This window comes from Phocoena phocoena, chromosome 13 (genome assembly GCF_963924675.1).
Source record: "Phocoena phocoena chromosome 13, mPhoPho1.1, whole genome shotgun sequence".
Classification (NCBI taxonomy): domain Eukaryota; kingdom Metazoa; phylum Chordata; class Mammalia; order Artiodactyla; family Phocoenidae; genus Phocoena; species Phocoena phocoena.
The window spans coordinates 17,913,445-17,932,248 of record NC_089231.1 but is presented as its reverse complement, the minus strand read 5'-3'; the positions used below and the strand labels follow the sequence as shown (position 1 = coordinate 17,932,248).

The window sequence follows — 18,804 nt, the reverse complement described above, 5'->3', positions numbered from 1 at the left end:
GAAGAAGTTGAGGGAGCTTTATGATCTCCCTTGAAAATTTACAAAGCCTATCTTTAAAAACCTATAGACTTGTGCCACTGCTGCAAATAAGTAGTTGACTACATTGAGGTTGAGAGCATCTGGTTTTCTGCAATAATGAGATGATGGTGGTTGCTCTTACTTTTTAATGTATCAAGTCATTGATTAAAAAAAAATCATCCACCTTAAATATAAATTATTTTGCAAACTTCCAACTTTGCTGAAAGTCATTTGTACTTCACAATTATGGAACTTGTTTCAGCAGCTACTAGAGGAAATTATTTCATTTAAAGATTTTTAAAAACTATTTCTTTATTCAGTTTTCACTGCTTTTTTAAAAATAATGCTATAGCTATGTTTTGTTATTCCCTCTAAATTTTAAAGGTTTTCTTGTCTATAAAAAAAAGTGGTTTAGGGCTTCCCTGGTGGTGCAGTGGTTGAGAGTCCGCCTGCCGATGCAGGGGACACGGGTTCATGCCCTGGTGCGGGAAGATCCTATGTGCTGCGGAGCGGCTGGGCCCGTGAGCCACGGCTGCTGAGCCTGCGCGTCCGGAGCCTGTGCTCCGCAATGGGAGAGGCCACAACAGTGAGAGGCCCGTGTACTGCAAAAAAAAAAAAAAAAGTCGTGGTTTAAATAATAGAAAGAAGTTGCCTTTGCAGTAGTAGAATAGCTCAATTTGCATTCCAGAATAAAAGCTGAAGTTTTGAGCTCTCTAGTAAGTATTATTAAATCAGTACATTGAAATTTTGAATTATGCTGTGCCGAAGTCACGAGACAGCATTATAGCACAAGACTGTGTGCTTATTTTGTTAAAAAAATCAAGAAAAAATGAAAAATCTAGTTTGGAGAGTCAGTTAATGCTACGTAAACTGGGCGTCCGGAGCCTGTGCTCCGCAATGGGAGAGGCCGCAACAGTGAGAGGCCCGTGTACAGCAAAAAAAAAAAAATAATAAATGAATAAATGCTACATAAACTAAATTTTAATCTGTAAGAGTTCAGTTAAATGTATGTGATGTATGGCTTTTATCAGTTGATTTACTCATTTCATGCCATGAGGACTAGAAGCAAGAATGCTCAATAGCCAAAGAATTTAAATGACGCCAAAGGCTCCCTTAACATGTTGTCAGAGCAGCGAGCATGCTGCCGCCCGTAGATCGTTCAGGCTACCTTTAGATTGTGTGGCTTGATTAAGATGTGGTATAGATTTCTGTGAGGGTTTAGAAGAAAACCATATTTCTTTTTATTGACTAGAATCCTATATAAATTGCATTATGAAAAATATGGTAGGTGCATTGAGAGAAACCTGTTTCAAGCAAAATAATCTTATTTTGGGATAACCAGCATTGTAATACAAGAGGTACTACAAAAGGGAAAACTGGCCAATTTAGCCATTCACTTTGAAAAATCTGATTTTTCCCCTGGCTGTTTAAAAGGAATTCCTCTAATAATATCACCTCAAAACAAATAGAAAACAGGCTTCCCTGGTGGCACAGTGGTTGAGAGTCTGCCTGCCGATGCAGGGGACACGGGTTTGTGCCCTGGTCCGGGAGGATCCCACATGCCGCGGAGCAGCTGGGCCCGTGAGCCATGGCCGCTGAGCCTGTGCGTCCAGAGCCTGTGCTCTGCAACGGGAGAGGCCACAACAGTGAGAGGCCCGCGTACCACAAAAAAACAACAAAATAACCAAATAGAAATTATACCATGACAGATATTTGCTTGAATTCTTATTTGAATGCTGTAGCTAGGCTAATATACATAGTTGTATTAATTTTATTTTTGTAGTAATCTGGGGCTTAATTCTTCAATTAACTGAATTCAACAGCTGACCAAGATAGCAATTAAAATATGAAGTATAATTTAGTGCTTTTGTATAGGCAGAATTTCATATTTGAAATTTTTCTTTTGAGTAAGAGCAAGTGAGGTATGAATATTGTCTTAACGACACTTGGATCTGAGCTTGGCAGTCTTTGTGTTTGCTGTATAAAAGTAAAGAAGCATGGATAAAGCTGTGTAAGTGTTGGCGATGATCAATTGGAACTAATTAAATTTATTTGAAATGAAGAGTCTTAACTGGAAGAGGACAGCTGGAAAAACTGGGAAGAAAAATTGAGTCTTGATTGAGACAATTTAAACCTTCACCCTGTCATTTAAAAAATATGCTGTGGCTTCTTTCTAAATCTCTCTTTTAAAAGCTAGTATCTATTGATCGGCTCTACAAAGTAATGCCAGTGTGCCTTGGTCAACACACACCCTCGGTTGTGCTTAGCATTTCAGCCTAAGGTTTATCAGACTCTTTCCTTTAACCAAATATCTTAAATTACACATCAGCGCCTTATTAGCCACTTTCACAGATTAATACTGTTTTATGTAGGAAAAATATTAAAACCTATTCCTAATTTTTAAAAATATTGTATAGTATGCATGGGAAATATACTCCCTCCTCCAAGGGAATTGTTTCACGTTTTGCAATACTCTGTATATTTAAAATCTATTTTAACAACAATAGTAGTGTTTTCTTGAAAGTAAAAAGAATGGCATTAAGATTGTTTCTAGATTATTTATCATTTTAGAGTCACAAGAATATTATTTTATACCTGTGCATTTGCTTTTGTATGTGTACTTTTATTTTTGGTATTGCAGTTTAAATGTTTATGTAGATATATAGTCAGTATTTGTAAATAACATGTTATTTTCATTACAATATGAAGAGGTGATAATTATGTTAATGGAGTAAATCTCACTAAAAACTGATAGACATAGAAAAAATTTTAGATAAATCATTGTCTGTTTTTTAAGGTAGACCTTTTAGGTGAGTTTGTTAATTATCTTTATGCAGTTTTCATTGAGGTAAAGGATGGCATTCTGTGTGAGGATGAAGCTATACATCCCCTAAATGTGGCATTTTAAAACATCTTCCCTTAATATCAGGTTAAAAAGAATTTGGGAAGGCTTTCACTCACAAACCTGTATGGACCCCTTTAAGAAAGTCACTGTATTCTCCTGTGGGTCATACTATAGTGTCCTACCCCTTGTTCAATATGGCAAGGACACAAACTGACCATATAACAGTGATAGTCAGGAGCCACTGACATTGTCAATAAGAGACAACTTGATACTAGATCAGCAGCACAGTGGACAGATTCAACTGCTCACAACAAATGCAACGATGATACATGTATTTGGATGGGTGTGTTGACTCGATATTTGTTGTATTTTTTGTAGCATTTAAATTTAATTTATAAAAAAAGATGAGAAATGCTATGGAAAAAGAAAAAATAGAGAAAGGTAAGAGAACTTGAAAGCAGTATCAATTGTTAACTTACTTTGTACCAACCACTTTATTCTTGACACTAACAACGTTTCTTTGAAGTGTGTTCTAGTATATTTGTCCAGATACAGAGATGAGGAAACAAGCTCAGGGGAGGTCATGTTCATGGGACTGTAAATGAGTCCTGCCTGACTCCAGAGCTGATGTGTAGGCTTGAGCACCACCCTGCACTGCCTCATAGTCTCCAACTCATTGAAGTTTGGCATCTTTTCACTTTCTTTTGAAATGGGAGATGATGTCACCATCCACCTTTATTGCTTACAATAGCGAGCATAAGCCTGATATTTGCCGGCTATATTTTTGTCTAGAAGGCAAACTTGTGATTCTAAATTTAGAGCAAGAGATTATCTCCCTTAAGGGGGAAAATCAGCACGTATTTGTTCTTTAAATGTTCTTTTAAAATTTGTTCTTTAAATTATTTAGGACTGCTATCATGTTAAGACCATAAATACAGTTACTGTTCATTACTAAACAGTTATTACATACAGGTAAAATGAAATTTGTATTGTTCTGTCTAGCTTTTTGAAGTCACCAGTATAAAACCGACACCTTAACATAGATTCACACAGCAGAGTCAACATTTCTAGTATATTAAGTTAGAGCTGAAAAGCACGTCTTGTCTGAGACTAAATATTGATTGATTAATTTTACCATTTACTGAGGCTCTGTTCATAAAATGTTTATACATTTGTTTTGACTGAAAGATAGGAATTCATCCTGTTAAAGATAAGCTCTAAGGAACAAAATTTAGGGCATTATATATTCAGAAATCAGAAGCACTTTCTTAGCAGAGAGACAGAGACCTTATAATTCGTAAACTAGAATAAGACTTTCTGCATTGCACCATTTCCCTTTCTCATTCTTTAATTTATAACGGACAGTCTAAAAACAGTACAGATCTATGTGAATTTTAAATCGTTTGTTTTAAACTGTTACCACTACTCTTGTGATTGACTTCAGAATGTTAGCTACTACACAGTATGAGTTTACTGTTATTAAGATTTGGGGTAATTATAAACGACTAGTGCTGTGGTTTACTTACCATGCAGTGTTTTTAAGAAAAATAAGTGTGAATTTCATAGTTTTCTGAAATATGTCTTCAAGTAATTTACCTTTGTTTACATTTTTTTTAATCTGGGAGAAGAAAATTTAAATTAAAATATTTTTTGCTGTTTAGTGTTTAATACTCAGTTTTAGTTATACATTGATAGGATGTTAAGTAGAATATTTCTAAATATGGTATTTGAGAGTTGACAGGAATATTAAAATACAGCCCAAAGTATGGCTTTTTGTCATTCATTTTCTCTTTTCATATTTTCCACTCTGGGTGATTGACTTTCCCTTTCTTTGGTTTTAACTACCACATCCATGTTAAAGACTATCAAATCTGTATCTCCAGCCTAGGCTTGTGTTCTGAGTGTCAGATTAATATGTCCTCCTGCCCAAATGCCCCATAGATACCTAAATACCAAGTCCAAAGTGAGCTCATATTTATTTCTAAAACTCATCTCCTTTTATATTTATATCTCATAAAAGGCATCACTGAGGGTACCATCAACTGCCTAACACCCCAAACCAGAAACCAAGGGATAATCCTGGCTTTCGTACTTTCCAACAGGGTCCACTGGTAGTTGGTACCAGTTCCTGTAAACTGTACCTCTTAAATATCTCCCAATGATTTTCCCCTTCTCCATTTCCACAGAGAATACCTACGTCCAGACTTTAATTTTTTCTACTTTGGATTATTATTATATTCTCCGGTAAACATCTTCCTGTCTCCATTCCCTCCCCTTCCAGTTCATGTCTTTCATTACTCTGAGAGTTTCAAAAGCCACTTCATCACCTTTCACCCTCATTAACTGCTGCTTAATGGTTTCCCATTAATTATAGCACAAAACCCAAACACCTTAGGAGGTATCTAGGGCTCTTCAAATACCTGACCCCTGGCTCTAGCTTCAACAGCTGCTGTAGCAATACTGAACTTAGTTTCTCCAGAGTACCCTGCTGTTTCATGACCCTTACTTTGCCTGTGCCCCTCCATCTGGCTGCTATGCTCTCAATTCTCTCACATGTGAGGTGAAGTTCTGAGAGTGCTCTTCAAAGTTCTCTTCAAAGATGGTGAGTGTCACCATCTTCCCGAAGCCCTCCTGGACCCCCTTATGTAAGATCTCTCAGTCCGTTGTATGCATTTCTGCTGTTGCACTCTGTAACACTGTTAAGTGACCGTTTACTTATCCTCTGTGGGTCACATGTGTGCATATGACTTTTACCTCTGTATATTTCTAGCACTAAAACAGTGCCCTGGTCCATAGCATCCTCTCAGTAAATGTTTATTGAATGAGTGATTGAATTAGTGAAGCCATATGATCACTCATTTCAAAGAGCATTCCTGGGCTTCCCTGGTGGCGCAGTGGTTGAGAGTCCGCCTGCCGATGCAGGGGACGTGGGTTCGTGCCCCGGTCTGGGAAGATCCCACATGCCACGGAGTGGCTGGGCCCGTGAGGCATGGCTGCTGAGCCTGTGCGTCTGGAGCCTGTGCTCCGCAATGGGAGAGACCACAACAGTGAGAGGCCCGCGGACGGCAAAAAAAAAAAAAAAAGCATTCCTTATATACTATATATTTATTTATTTATATATATTTACTATACTTATGCAATATATATATGTATCTCCCTAACCTCCCCACTTTTCCTTAGTGGGTATTCAATGGCGCAAAAAGTGTTTGTAACAGGTCAGTGAAGGAATATAGGCTTATTTCTGGATAAACTGTCTCTTGACTTCGTGAAGATGAGATTTGGAGAAGATTTAGGAGCATAAGCAGAGAAACAGACTCTTAGGATTCTCAGAGAGTTCCCTTTTTGTGCCTACACTGACCAGACAATGGCAATGTGCTTATAAACAGTGGTCTGAGTTGTCTCTTGAGGCACACGTTTCCCTCTGGGTGTGTCTCTCCCGTTGCCCTGGGAGCTGTGCCACCTCATTTCTAGGCTCAGCTCTGTCAGTGAAAACAGAAATCTCTTGTGTTTTTTCTGGAACTAGAGGTACCAGAGTACCTATTATCCAAGAGATCCCTCTGGGGCTTGGGACACCACCGCTGGAGAAGCAAGGTGGCTTGTATGGGAGTAGGGGAGAGATGGGGAAGTGGGGAGATGCTCACAGGAGGGAGAGAAATATGGAGTTTTTCCAGGGGCCTGACATTTAACCACACACCACTAAAGAATGAGAGTGTGGAATCCTGTTGTGTGATGGTGCACATAGTGTTTTTGTGCCATTCCCCCAGGTGTCTGCAGTCAGTCATTTAGCACTACGAAAACTTGCTTTTTATTGTCCATTGAAAATTGCAAGTTAAGGTGCCCAGATTTATTGTGTTTAAGCTTATGTTTAAAAGCTTGGCCTGGGGCTACTGGCCTGCAGAAAAGCACAAAAGGAAAAGAGGCAAGAACAAGGACAAAAACATGGCTAATAAATACCATTAGAATCTTCAGTTTCACTTTAAAACTATTTTTAGACTCTTATAGATGGAAAAATCTGCTTAATATCAATGTATTTTGACCAAGAAGGTCTTGGTCATTTAATTCATTTAAATGAATTAAATATCATAAAGAATCGGAAGTGCTATAACATACATTACTTCAGATAGCTGTTATATTGGCACCAAATCTTTTATAATGATATTTTCTAATAATAGCACTTTTATTTTTTTTAATGTGTGTGTATTGACTGCATATAATACTTAGGCAAGGGGTTGGTCAGGTAAACAGTAATTGATACCATCTTAGAAAACTGTTCTAAAATAACATATTTAAAAATCAGGAACTTAATAGCTATCACAACAGCTCATTAGTATTTACTAAGTACCTAATAAGTATCAGGCTAGGCTCTTTTTAATCCTCACAGCTCACTGTAATTGTCCTCATTATTGCTCCTGTTTTACAAGAGAGGGAAATGAGGCATAGAGTAACTTTCCACATAAAGGCCACAGATAGGAAATGGCAGAGTCAGGATTTGAATCCAGGCCATCTGCCTCTAGAGCTTGTGCTCTTAAATGGAAGTAATTATCAAAACCAGATCATTTAAAAAATCATATAAGAACAAAAAGAAACAAATATATTCATTATGGCATGTTGTTTTCTCTTTGTGTAATATAGAGAGTTCTATTTTAATTTTTAATATAGTTTAATTTTTAACATAGTACAAGGAAATATTCAAAATGTGTAGAAAAGACATGCTGTTTTCTTAAAAAATAAACATGGATAATTAGTACAGGAAGATAATTTTACATATTTTCTAGATAAAATTAGGATTATTTTATGTTTGTATAAAACCACATACATAGTTACACTAACATGTACACAAAATTAGATCATAAAGGCTTAAGGTTTGGTTTTTGGATTTAATAGTGTATATATTTTTTGATAAACTTAGACTCAATAGGAACAAAGAAGAAATATTTAGTTGGGTAAGAATGTTGTAGCTGTTAAAAAATAAAAGCCCTCCATGGGAGTGAATAACCTTCAGGATGAACTTAAAATTTGGCCTTTTGTGAGCTGTGTAATAATACCTCACGGATAAGAATGAATTTCATTAGATGGTGGCACACTATTATATATCTGTATATTACGTGAATTGCCCTTATAATTGATATCAAACCCGTATGACCAAAAGTTGTAATTCACAAAAGTAATGACAGCAACGTCTCATAATTCACAGACTTTATGTCATACTTGTGAATGATTACTTTTACGTGCAAGCCATGTTAAAGGGGAAAAACAGGTTTTAAAACGGATGTGGAATTTTGAAGAGTCCTTCTTCCTGATACTTTCTAGTCACTTTTAGTATGCAAAGAGATAAAGTGACTACTATCCTTGAATTTTCCCATGATTTCTTGGATTAAAATTAATTGTCATGCATAAAGGCCTTTATTCTTAATTCGAAATTTTAAATCATAAGTGGAAGTTAGTATTTACTATTTGAGGTGAAGACAGTCATAAATCTGAATGTATTTTCTCCACATGATGTAATACACTAGAAAGAGGAGCCTTCCCTCACAGGTAGGATAAAATCAAGTGAGAATATTTACTCTTTTTTTGGGGAGGGTGGGGGTGGGATTATGGTATATCCTAAATAAAAATGCATGAATTAAATGAAGTAAACCTAATTTAAAAGGATTCAGAGAAACTGAATTAGCTACTCTCTCTTTGCCCTTTTTGTATATACATATTTTTTTCAGTGTCGTTGGCATCCCCTGAAAGAAGTGTGAGGAACATCCAATTTGATTCAACAAAACGTTAATATGCACCTTGTATTTTTCTATCAGCACATTCTGGGGAGGATATAACAGAGCAAGCATCCTAGTTGAGAAGCTGAAGGTGAAATTTTACAGAGAGGCTATATATTCACACGTAGCTCTACACACACACACACGTATGACATACATGTACCGAGGACAGACTTTAGGTCGGAGAATTCAGAGCACTGGGGATTAGGTAAGGGTAGGAATTGCATTTGAGGTAAGCCTGCATTTGTGACAGAGGTGGAGAGACACGGGAAGAAAAACTTTTGAGCTAAAGCTGTTCGTTTAGAACTTGGTTTGAAATGAAGGCTCTGTGGAGGGCTGAGAAGAGTGGCCAGGCTGGAGCTGATGGCCGGGCAGTACCGTCCAGGATGGAGGGTCTACTGTCAGGTCAGGTGTGTTCATGTGGAATGTGGCAGATTCTACATCCTGTGCTATGTGTTACTTTAAAGCAGGGCTTATTATTAAAGGGATTTATGATGTTGATGGTGTGTATCGGCTTCATGCCCAATGTGCTTAATTCTACTCCCATGGTTTTTCTTTTCATTCAACAGTTAGTTTTGATCACCTTCTAGGTATTGAGTACTTACTAGTTGTTGAGTGTAGGGTGGAGTTTATGCTTCAGAGGGCAACTGATGACTGGTTGTGTTTATTGTTTTGTTGGGAAATTTTTACCTGAAGAACTGTTTTCATGAAGGTATAATAAAGTCCTGTTACTGTGAGGCAAAACTTACATTTCATATGTATGTCTAAGAGTGAATCCATAGATTTCATGGAAACAGAAAAACAAAGTGAAATCAGCTGAATGAAAAGCTGGTCTGCAGTAGTAAATATGTAATTAGAATATTTTTAGAATAAATATAGTTACAGCATAGGCCCTGATAGCTCATTCTCTGTGTTCACATTTCAGCTTCCCTGCTTACTCACTGTGTGGCCTTGTGCAAGTTACATGACCATGCCAAGCCTCAATTTCCTCACCTGAAATCTGAGGGTAGTGAGATTGTTAGAGGATTAAATGAGATGATGCATGTAATCTTCTTAGCATAACAATTGGCACATAATAAGTGCTCGAGAAATATTATATGCCCCCTCCCTTCCTTCTCCCCCCATTACCACCATCATCCTTAAGTGATTTGCTTTAATAAATAGAATAAATGGTTTGTAACTAACATAACTCATTTATAAATTAGTTCTTCCTGATGACTTGATGATGTTTTTTTCTAGGTAGTTTGATCATCACTCCCAGGGATATAAAATTACTAGATAAATTTACACTTTATAGATAAAGAAATAAGCTGCATCCAAATTTGTGTGCATATTTTTAGAAATCCCTAAAAGCTGGCTCATGAAATATAGATGAATTATTATATTTTCTTAAACACTTTTATATGGCTTCTTTTACCACATTTGTTGTCTGAGTTGAATCTGACTGAGAAGAGTGAATCATTTATAAAATAGAAATAATGACAGCTGTAGAAGATACTTAAGGTAGCTAAGGGAGAGTTCATTTGCATATTCAAACCCATGTTTGACCAGTGGTGATCAGTGAGAGATGGGAGAGAGACAGTGATGCTGAAAAGCTTTCTGAGGAATCTGATGCAGCCATGGAGCTGAGAGTCACTGCTAGACTTAGGAAAGCATATTTAAAAGATGATAAAACTAACACAACATTGTAAATCAACTATACTCCAATAAAAATTTTTTAAAAGGTGATAAAACGTAAAGGATAAAAGGAAATCTTCACATACTGTCATTAATAGTCTTGCCAAGAAAGAAAAAGGAGAAACATTTAATGCAGCTGTCATACTCGCAGAGGATGCTTACGCTTTAGCTGAGGCTTTTAAAAGGTATGTCCTAGATATTTGGCAAGCTCACGTTTTACTTCCCAGCCTGGCTTGATTTCTCCTCCCTAGGCTGTTTCCCTATATTCCAGATTTGTACAACTGGGTGAGATTTTGGAGGTAAATTATTGAAAGATATAGAAAACCAAGTTAAGAACAGCAACAAAAGATAATTATTAACTGCACGGAAGAAAAAAAAAGTAGTACTGAAAAAGTTATCATGATCGACCAGCCACATGGTTAAGCTGTGAATAGCATGCACATCTTCATGAAAATGTAAGCATTGATGATGATATCATAGTTTTAATAAGAATTATGATATGATAAATTGGGAGGCAGAGGAAGAAGGCAGAAGACAGATTGTGTGTGAATGTGGTGTGTGCGTGAGTGAATCTGTGTGCGTGTGAGAGTGAATATGAGGGGGTGTGTGAATGAATGAGACACATGTAAGTAATAATGTGAAGGAGAACCTAGTTTTCATTGACTGTAATGGGGAATCATAAGCCTAAAGATAAGATAAGCCTAAAACTGAAAAATTAGAAGTAGCAACACGGGCTTTTCTAGAAGAGCCCAAAGTGGTGGTTTTGGCAGAGTGGAAAATGGGGATGGGATTGAGGGGCTGTTGCTTTTTTATACTAACTTGTGGAACTGTTTGACTCTTTAAACAGGTAGAGTTTCATGAAATAAAGACTACATTTAAAAGTAAAAATAAAAAGTTTAAAAACTAGGACAAGGGAGCACATAACCAAAGGTAATAGTGAAAAGTGACATGAAATAATGTCATCAAGTCTAAGCCAGAATGAGCTGGAAACAACCAGTGTGTGCTTCTGCCCACCCCCCTTTCCATCCTTTTTTCCCAGCTGTGTTCCAAGGAAGGGGAAGACGAGAGAGAGAGAGAGAGAGAGAGAGAGAGAGAGAGAGAGAGAGAGAGAAGAGAGAGAGAGAGAGAGAGAGAGAGAGACACTGTGGTGTGAGCTAATATAAGATGGAAAGAGAGCGGGGAGAGACATTCAGAAATCTCAGCTGATGTAAGGAGAAGAGTCAAGGGAACGTAGATTTTTTTAAGTCAGTTCCTTTTCGTGATCTAATGAACAGCGTCCAAGGGTCATGAGAACTTGCTGCAGTGAAGACAGGATGGTTGGTTGATTTTGAAAATGAAAATGTGAAGAATGAAAATAAAAATCTACAAACAAAAGTCTTTATTTTTTAAAATGAGGGTAAATTGGATCTAAGAAACTCTGAATTGGTTAGTGTACTGTTCAACTATACCAAAAATTTTCAGTGGATTTAAAAATATGATTTAGGAGCACTTAGAAGAAGATGTGAGAACCAGTACAAGGTGTCCTGAGCCTTCCCACACACCTGACTTTTCTCACAGTGTTTCAGTTGTGTTGATTTTGTTACTATCCATCACCTAAAATAATTTGTCTGCTTTGGTGTAAGATGTATACTGTTCATCGTAAAATGACTTTTATACTCTTCTGTGGGCTTTCACGGCATATAGTGGACAATGGAATGGGCTCTTCTGTTCATGGAAAGCTACTTCTCATGATGAATTTGGATTTTTTAGAATTTGGCTTGATATCACTTGGTACTGTCATTACTTACACAAGTATCATTGCTAATGCTTTACTCATTATTCTCTCATGACGAATTTACCAAATGACTTAGGGATTAGGGAAGAGAACTTCTGAAAAATAGGAAACAGTCTATAAAGCAAATCTCAGCAGTGCAGCCCAAGAGTCAGCAGGATAGCAAATAAACACATCAGTAGTAGCAGTCAGTGCTCCCATGCTACCTCTAAATCATCTCTGGATACAGCCCCTTGCACCTGTTATACTTGTGATACTAAGGTATGTGTCTGACTCACTCATATATATTTATGTGGAAATTGCTGCCCATTGTAGCAAACAGACAATCTTTTAGAGGACCTGGCTTGATGTCCCAGTGTACTTTTTACTGTTTAATGTGCAGAAAGTGGCATTTACTCTTGGTAGCACAGTGGTGTATCTGGCAGATGTCTGCCCCTGCAGAAGCATGGTCCTCAGTGTAGCCAGCCAGGCCTGGGAGAGTCCCTGTGAGGGATTTATGACATACTAGTTGAACATCTTTGCACTTGAAGGAATTAGCCAGGTAGAAAGGGGATAGGGAAAGGCTTTCCAAGCTGGAGTCAAGGTTTGCGAGGCTGAGAGGCAGAAGTGGTGCAGCATTTTGGGGGAAGTGTAAGTGGTTCACTGTGTATGTGTATGGGATGGGGCGGGACCAGGACTGACAAGAGATGATGCTACAGGGGAGGCCGAATGTTGAAAGGTAACAACGAACTAAATTTAACACTCTAAGTCACTTTTCTTAGAGTGGTATTTAAGTTTATTTAAAATGTTCTGCTTATTTAAAATCCTTTAGGTTTACAATTAAAATAAGCTAATTGTTACCTAATATTCCAATAAAACAGAGCATCCCAGCAGGATGAATGCTTACATTTACAAATGTCAATTGAAGCAAAATGATTTATGTCGCTGTATAAGTGCTTTATTATGAATTTAGTGTAGAGAATATTAGTGTCATTCATGTGCCATACAAAAGTCCCCTCCCCCCCATTTCTGCTATATTATCATGGAGTTGGAAAGACCTAATTCGTAATCCAGTAGCCAGATTCTAGACCAGTCTTTTACCTAGTGCAAGGAATTCCTCATCACTGAACTTACAGGTTATCCAGCCTCTAATGGCACACTATAATACTATTCTACTGCTGCATAATAAACTACCACAAATATTGCATTTTAAAATAATCTCACAGTTTCCGAGGGTCAGGGAGTCCAGGCATGGCTTAGTTGTGTCCTCTGCTGTGGTCTCACAGAGCTGCAGTCAGGGTCTTGGCCAGAGTTAGGTCTTGTCTGAGTTAGGTCTGGTCTTCCAATTTAACATGCCTATTGGCAGAATTCAGTTCCTCGCAGTTGTAGGACTGAGGTCCTCAGCTCCCTGCCGTACACGGTTCCATGCCACGTGGCCCTCTCCGTGGGCATTTCCCATCAGAGCAGCTTGCTTCTTCAAAGTCAGCAGGGGAGTCTCTCTAGTGCATGCTTATTGTAACCTAATTATGAGAGTGCTGTACCATGTGACCTAATTATGGGCATGGCATCCCATTACTTTGCTATATTGTGTTGGTTAGAAGAAAGTCCCAGATCTCTGCCTACACAAGGGCGTAACTCATTGGGGGTTACCTTTAGGGTACTCCCACCACACACACTTATCCAGTTGCAGGGTTCGCTGCTTGCACTGTCATTCCTTCCGTATTTTGTTTGTTGTTTGTTTGTGTGTGTGTGTGAGAGAGGGAGAGACAGAGGAAGAGACAGAGAGGGGGAGAGAGAGAGAGAGAGAGAGAGAGAGAGAATTTCTCCTCCCATGTCCTCTTTGTTCTTCAACAGTTTTTCCTATGACCTAACTTCTAGACCTTTACCTCCTCCAGTTTTCTATACCTACTCCATTTGTCAGTGACATTCCTCAGAACTTAACATGCAGAACTGACCGTGCTACCACGAGCAGACCAGTCCAAGTTTTATGGGATTTTTTCTTTCCCTTACCTGGATTCTATAATTCTGAAATTAAATTGGTTTTCTTTAGATGGCATCCCACATTTTTGACTGCTACTAAATATGAAATCACCTAAGCTCCATTTTTACATGAAGGGCTGTTAATTCAAGTCTTCCCAACTTAGAAACAGGACTTGATATTTATCTTTTTTGATTTCTTTCTTGTTGGCTTCAGCCCATCATCCAGACTAGGAATCCTTTCTCTGCTGTTTAGTGGATTAGTTATACCTCCAGCTCCGTGTCCTCCATGAAGGTGATGAACAAGCCTTCTACATTTTCATATGCTAACTAGTTAATTGTGGACCAGGCCTCAACAAGATTCCTGCAGCACGTGGTTAGAGAGCTGCTCAACCTAGTTACCAGCCCTCACGTGACTACATAGGTTTGGTTTTTCAACTCAGTACAAACCAACCCTTTTGCCATGTCACCCAATTCAGATTTCTCTATCTTGTTCATAATAATACTCCCAAGAGATTTCTTCAGATGCCTTGATGAACTCAGGATACGTTGTATTTATGGACAGCATAGGTTTAAGATAATGAGTTTTAAATTTGTGGTATTGAGTCTGACCTACAAGCATTCAAAGGGGTTTTAAATCATCCTTGAAGTGCATTCAGTTGTAGTGTCATTGGAGATACGTAGTTTTTAATCAGCAACTAGCAGCAGTAATCATCCTCAGGATTTTCAGGGGTCACCTTGGTCCTTATTGACTGGATGATTGTCACGTGACGGAGTAGATATAACCCTCTGGCCATGGCTATCAGGAAGTCACGTATATCTCAGTAATATGTAAAACTTTCTATTTCTGACTTTGCATGTGCTGTGAAGTTCTTAACAAATACTTATTGATGCAATATTCATAAGAATGTGTAAGTGCTTGATTTGTTTGATTTAAAACTTAGATCTTGTGTTACTAGGTTTTAAAATTAGCAAAAGGGTATAGTAAATCAGGTACATATAAGATTATTTATGTACTATATTGTGATAGAAAAATAAGAATCCAGGGCCCTCTGGTATTAATATTTTGATTGTTTGAACTTTAGATATTTGCAATTGAATGCATATAATTCATGAAATATGTAAAGGACCTTACATATTTATAAACATATACTTTCTGAGAATAATTTCTAAAAAGATATTTTTTAAAACTTCATGATTTTAATTTAAAAGAAAATGTGAAGACTAATAGAGAGCGTCGTGTGGTCAGCGTATACAAAGTAGTCAAAGCCAAACTTAACAGAGTTTTCCTTATTCTCTTCCAACTGGAGTTGGTTCTCTTTGAAGTAAAAGCAATCGGTGCAGTAACAGTACTTTCCTCTCATCTGTGGCCAGGGTTCCCCTAAATTTTGGTGAAGAGTGAAAATATAGAACAAATGAAACCATCCGCCACTCCCAGCCAGCTAGCCCCTAGCCCACTCTTGGGGCCAGTGCTGGTGCCACATGAGTCAGCTCCTGGACAGGATCCTGCTGGGCCTCATTTCAGAGGTTAGGGCACATCCTGTCAGCACAGATTTCAGGATGTGATTCCCTCACCGGCCAGTTATACAGAGATCAAAGGAGCTTTTAATTTGCGTTTAATTCCTCCCTGAGAAACCATCCACCATATCCAGCAAGGGCGATTGTATAAAAAACAACCACATAAGTATGTACTTTTTTTGAAATCTGAAATAGACTTACTTAACCTCTTCAAATGCTAAATATGAATATATTAATTCGTTCTTGGATCTCTCTTAATCTTTTTCTCATCAAATTATAAGTAAAAGAAGATAGTGTGAACAGAAAGGATGACTTTGTTTTAGATGATTTACACTTTGTAATAATTTTCATTTCTTTGGAAGAAGCCTTTCAAATAGAACTTCTAAGAAGATGGTTTAACCCATTTGTCAATGGGAATTTTTATACCAACATATATCTTTAAATTATATAAATTAATACTATTTTCCTGAGACTTTTAATTAGAATTTTAATAGGATTATTTCATTTTTATTTGTGTGTTAATTCTTTTGTGGATTTTTACAGCTTACAGGAAAATCACTAGGTGTTTTATAGTCAAAGGCGACTGCTCAGAGCTGTGAGTGATGAACACCCGTCACACAACAAACCTGCATAAGCTACTTGTCCTTTGTCAGGTTTATGAGTTGACATCTGTTTGAATGACAGATGTCAGTGCAGTTAAGATGCACTTTAATTTGGGGGTGCTAATCTAAAAGAGGCCCACACTTCTATCGTCTGCATTTTAAAAACAAATGTAGCTATTGCCACTGATATAGTTGGCTCCTTCTTTGGTGAAGACGTATAACACAACACTAGTAACTCTTTGCATCAAGCTTTTTATGGATAGGACCTGTAAAGAGATCTCAAAACTAGTCATTGTGACCATCTTGTGAGTCACTGTGACCAGTCAGAAAAGAAGTCTATCGATCAGCAATGGCTGACATTTCAAAATGGCCGTGTAGAAAAATGTTATTGGATTTATTAATGTTTCTCATCAGCTGTAATCACCAACAAATTTAAGTAAAAATGTCACAAGCTGAATCTGTTTAACAATTTGCTATTGTGAAAATTCAAACAAGTTTTATAACCTCTAATTTTGATTAGTATATTAAAAATGCCACTTTTATCAAATCATTACTAGTGGACTTAAGAAAAAAACATGGGAAAAGTAAGTGAAAAAAGCTTGGGGATTCGGTTTAGATATTGAAAGATTTTGATTTATTGAGAAGAAACTCACATAACGTAAAGTTAACCATTTTAAAGTGAACCATTTGATTTAAGAATTGAAAGACATACTATTATGTGAAAAAATGAGTAGAAAGAGCTGACATACTAACTGTTGCATGACTGGATATCATGTAAAATGATATCATGATATGTCTGGATATCAATGTAAAATGAAGAATGTATCAATGTAAATTTCTCTTCGGGCAAAATTCTGAGAGAGAGATTTAAGCACTTGTGTCTCAATAACCAGCACTATAAACAAAAATAAGGATATTCCAAAAAGCCATGTGATAATGATGATGACGAACATCATCAAAAAGAACATCTGGGTTTGCCTGAATTAATTTTAAGGAGCTCAGCAAGCGCTCAGCATGGGCGTATAAGCTGAAATTTCTGTATCACTATAGCTTTATTTTGTTTGCCTTTTACTTCTTTATACATGGAAGCACATTCTTTGATTCTTATTTAAGTTCTCAGGCATTTTAATCTAAAGTAGGGATATACTGCTCAGAGAATGTTATGTCTAGATTCTCTGCTGTTTATTGAACAGTATAGACTTGTTATGCCAAACTGGACCTACCACCTTTGGATGATTAAATGACAAGAGGAAGTTAGAATGGTTTTCCCTTGACATTTGGGGGCATCTGAATTTTGGTCATGTGAATGTTAATGACTAAATTTTTACCTGCTTCTGAATTTATATATTTTATAGTTATTTAATTTCAGCCCCAGGGCACACCCAGCATTGTGGACATCAAAGCTGTCCCTATAGCAGAAAGTATCCCCCCACATTTTTTTTCACTGATTAAAGTACTTGGCAGTAATTTCAGTTTCGGTGCATGCACTCAAAACTGGAAAAAGGTGAGACACAGGCTGTGTTTTAAAAGTCAGACACAGAGATTCTCATGGATTGGAATTAGAACTGAGTGATGTCTATGTAGTCTCCAGTTGAAGGAACTTAAGCCAAATATGACATCAAATGATTTACATATTCCATATGTAGAATATGTTAACCATAAACATCACTGAATGGTTTTATGCCATTAGCTTCAGTTTTTTTGTTATTTTATAGTGAGATACCAGGGTTAAATGTAAAAGCTAGAAATATATAAAATGTGAAATATTTTAAAGCAAGACTTCTATTACTTCAAGCAGAGACTGTATATATGCTTGTTTTGAAGGTTATAGGTTTTCTCTGTAACTGGCATACATTTACTCACATGAAAACCTCAACTCATGGACCGTTGCCCACTTTGTTTGTATTCTATGCTTATTTAACAAAGCTAAACACAATGAGACCCAGTTTAATTCAACATAAATTATTTTTATTATGGAAATTTTCAAGTGTACACAAAATTAGAGAGAATTATTTAATGAACATTCCTTTACTGATTTCCTACTTCAGCAATTGTCAACATAGAGTCAGTTTTATTTCATCTGTTTTCCCTTCCACTGGATTATTTTAATGCAAACTCCAGATATAATTTTATCATTAATACTTTTATACGTATCTCTTATTGACAATGACTCAACTGTAATGTAGTCATTCAAAATTATTAATATTATTTCTTTAATATTGTCTAACATTTAGTCGTATTGACAAATTCTGCATTAGTCAAAAATTAATAATCTAGATTCTTCTGTACCTGAAAGTCTCATTAGAGAAGAAAATAACAGTATAAAGCAGAAAGCTTTGGTAATTAGCCACTTACCTTTTGAGGCTGACAAACTATTTATGACATACGATTGGGTATACCTGGTTTTGTCTAGGTGGAGTTTTATACGCTGAGGTGAGCATATGGAAAAGGATACCAAAAGGATTCATAATGGCAAAGAAAGAAGCTGTGTACCATGTCTGCTAGGGCATGGAGACGAGCGGGAAGGGGATTATCCTGAGACAGAGACAAGGGGCAAAATGGAGAGATTGTGAAAAGAGAGTCATTTGTGACAGTGAGTTAGGGGGTTTCTCCAGATAAATGATGAATTCTAAAATGGAAGAGTAATGGAGAATA

At 37.0% G+C, this 18,804-nt stretch overlaps 1 protein-coding gene across 2 annotated transcripts in view; it reads left to right on the top strand.

Moving 5' to 3' along the window:
- WDR7 (WD repeat domain 7) overlaps positions 1-18,804 on the top strand; it is a 351,427-nt gene that overhangs the window by 137,537 nt on the left and 195,086 nt on the right. The window lies entirely within an intron of this gene.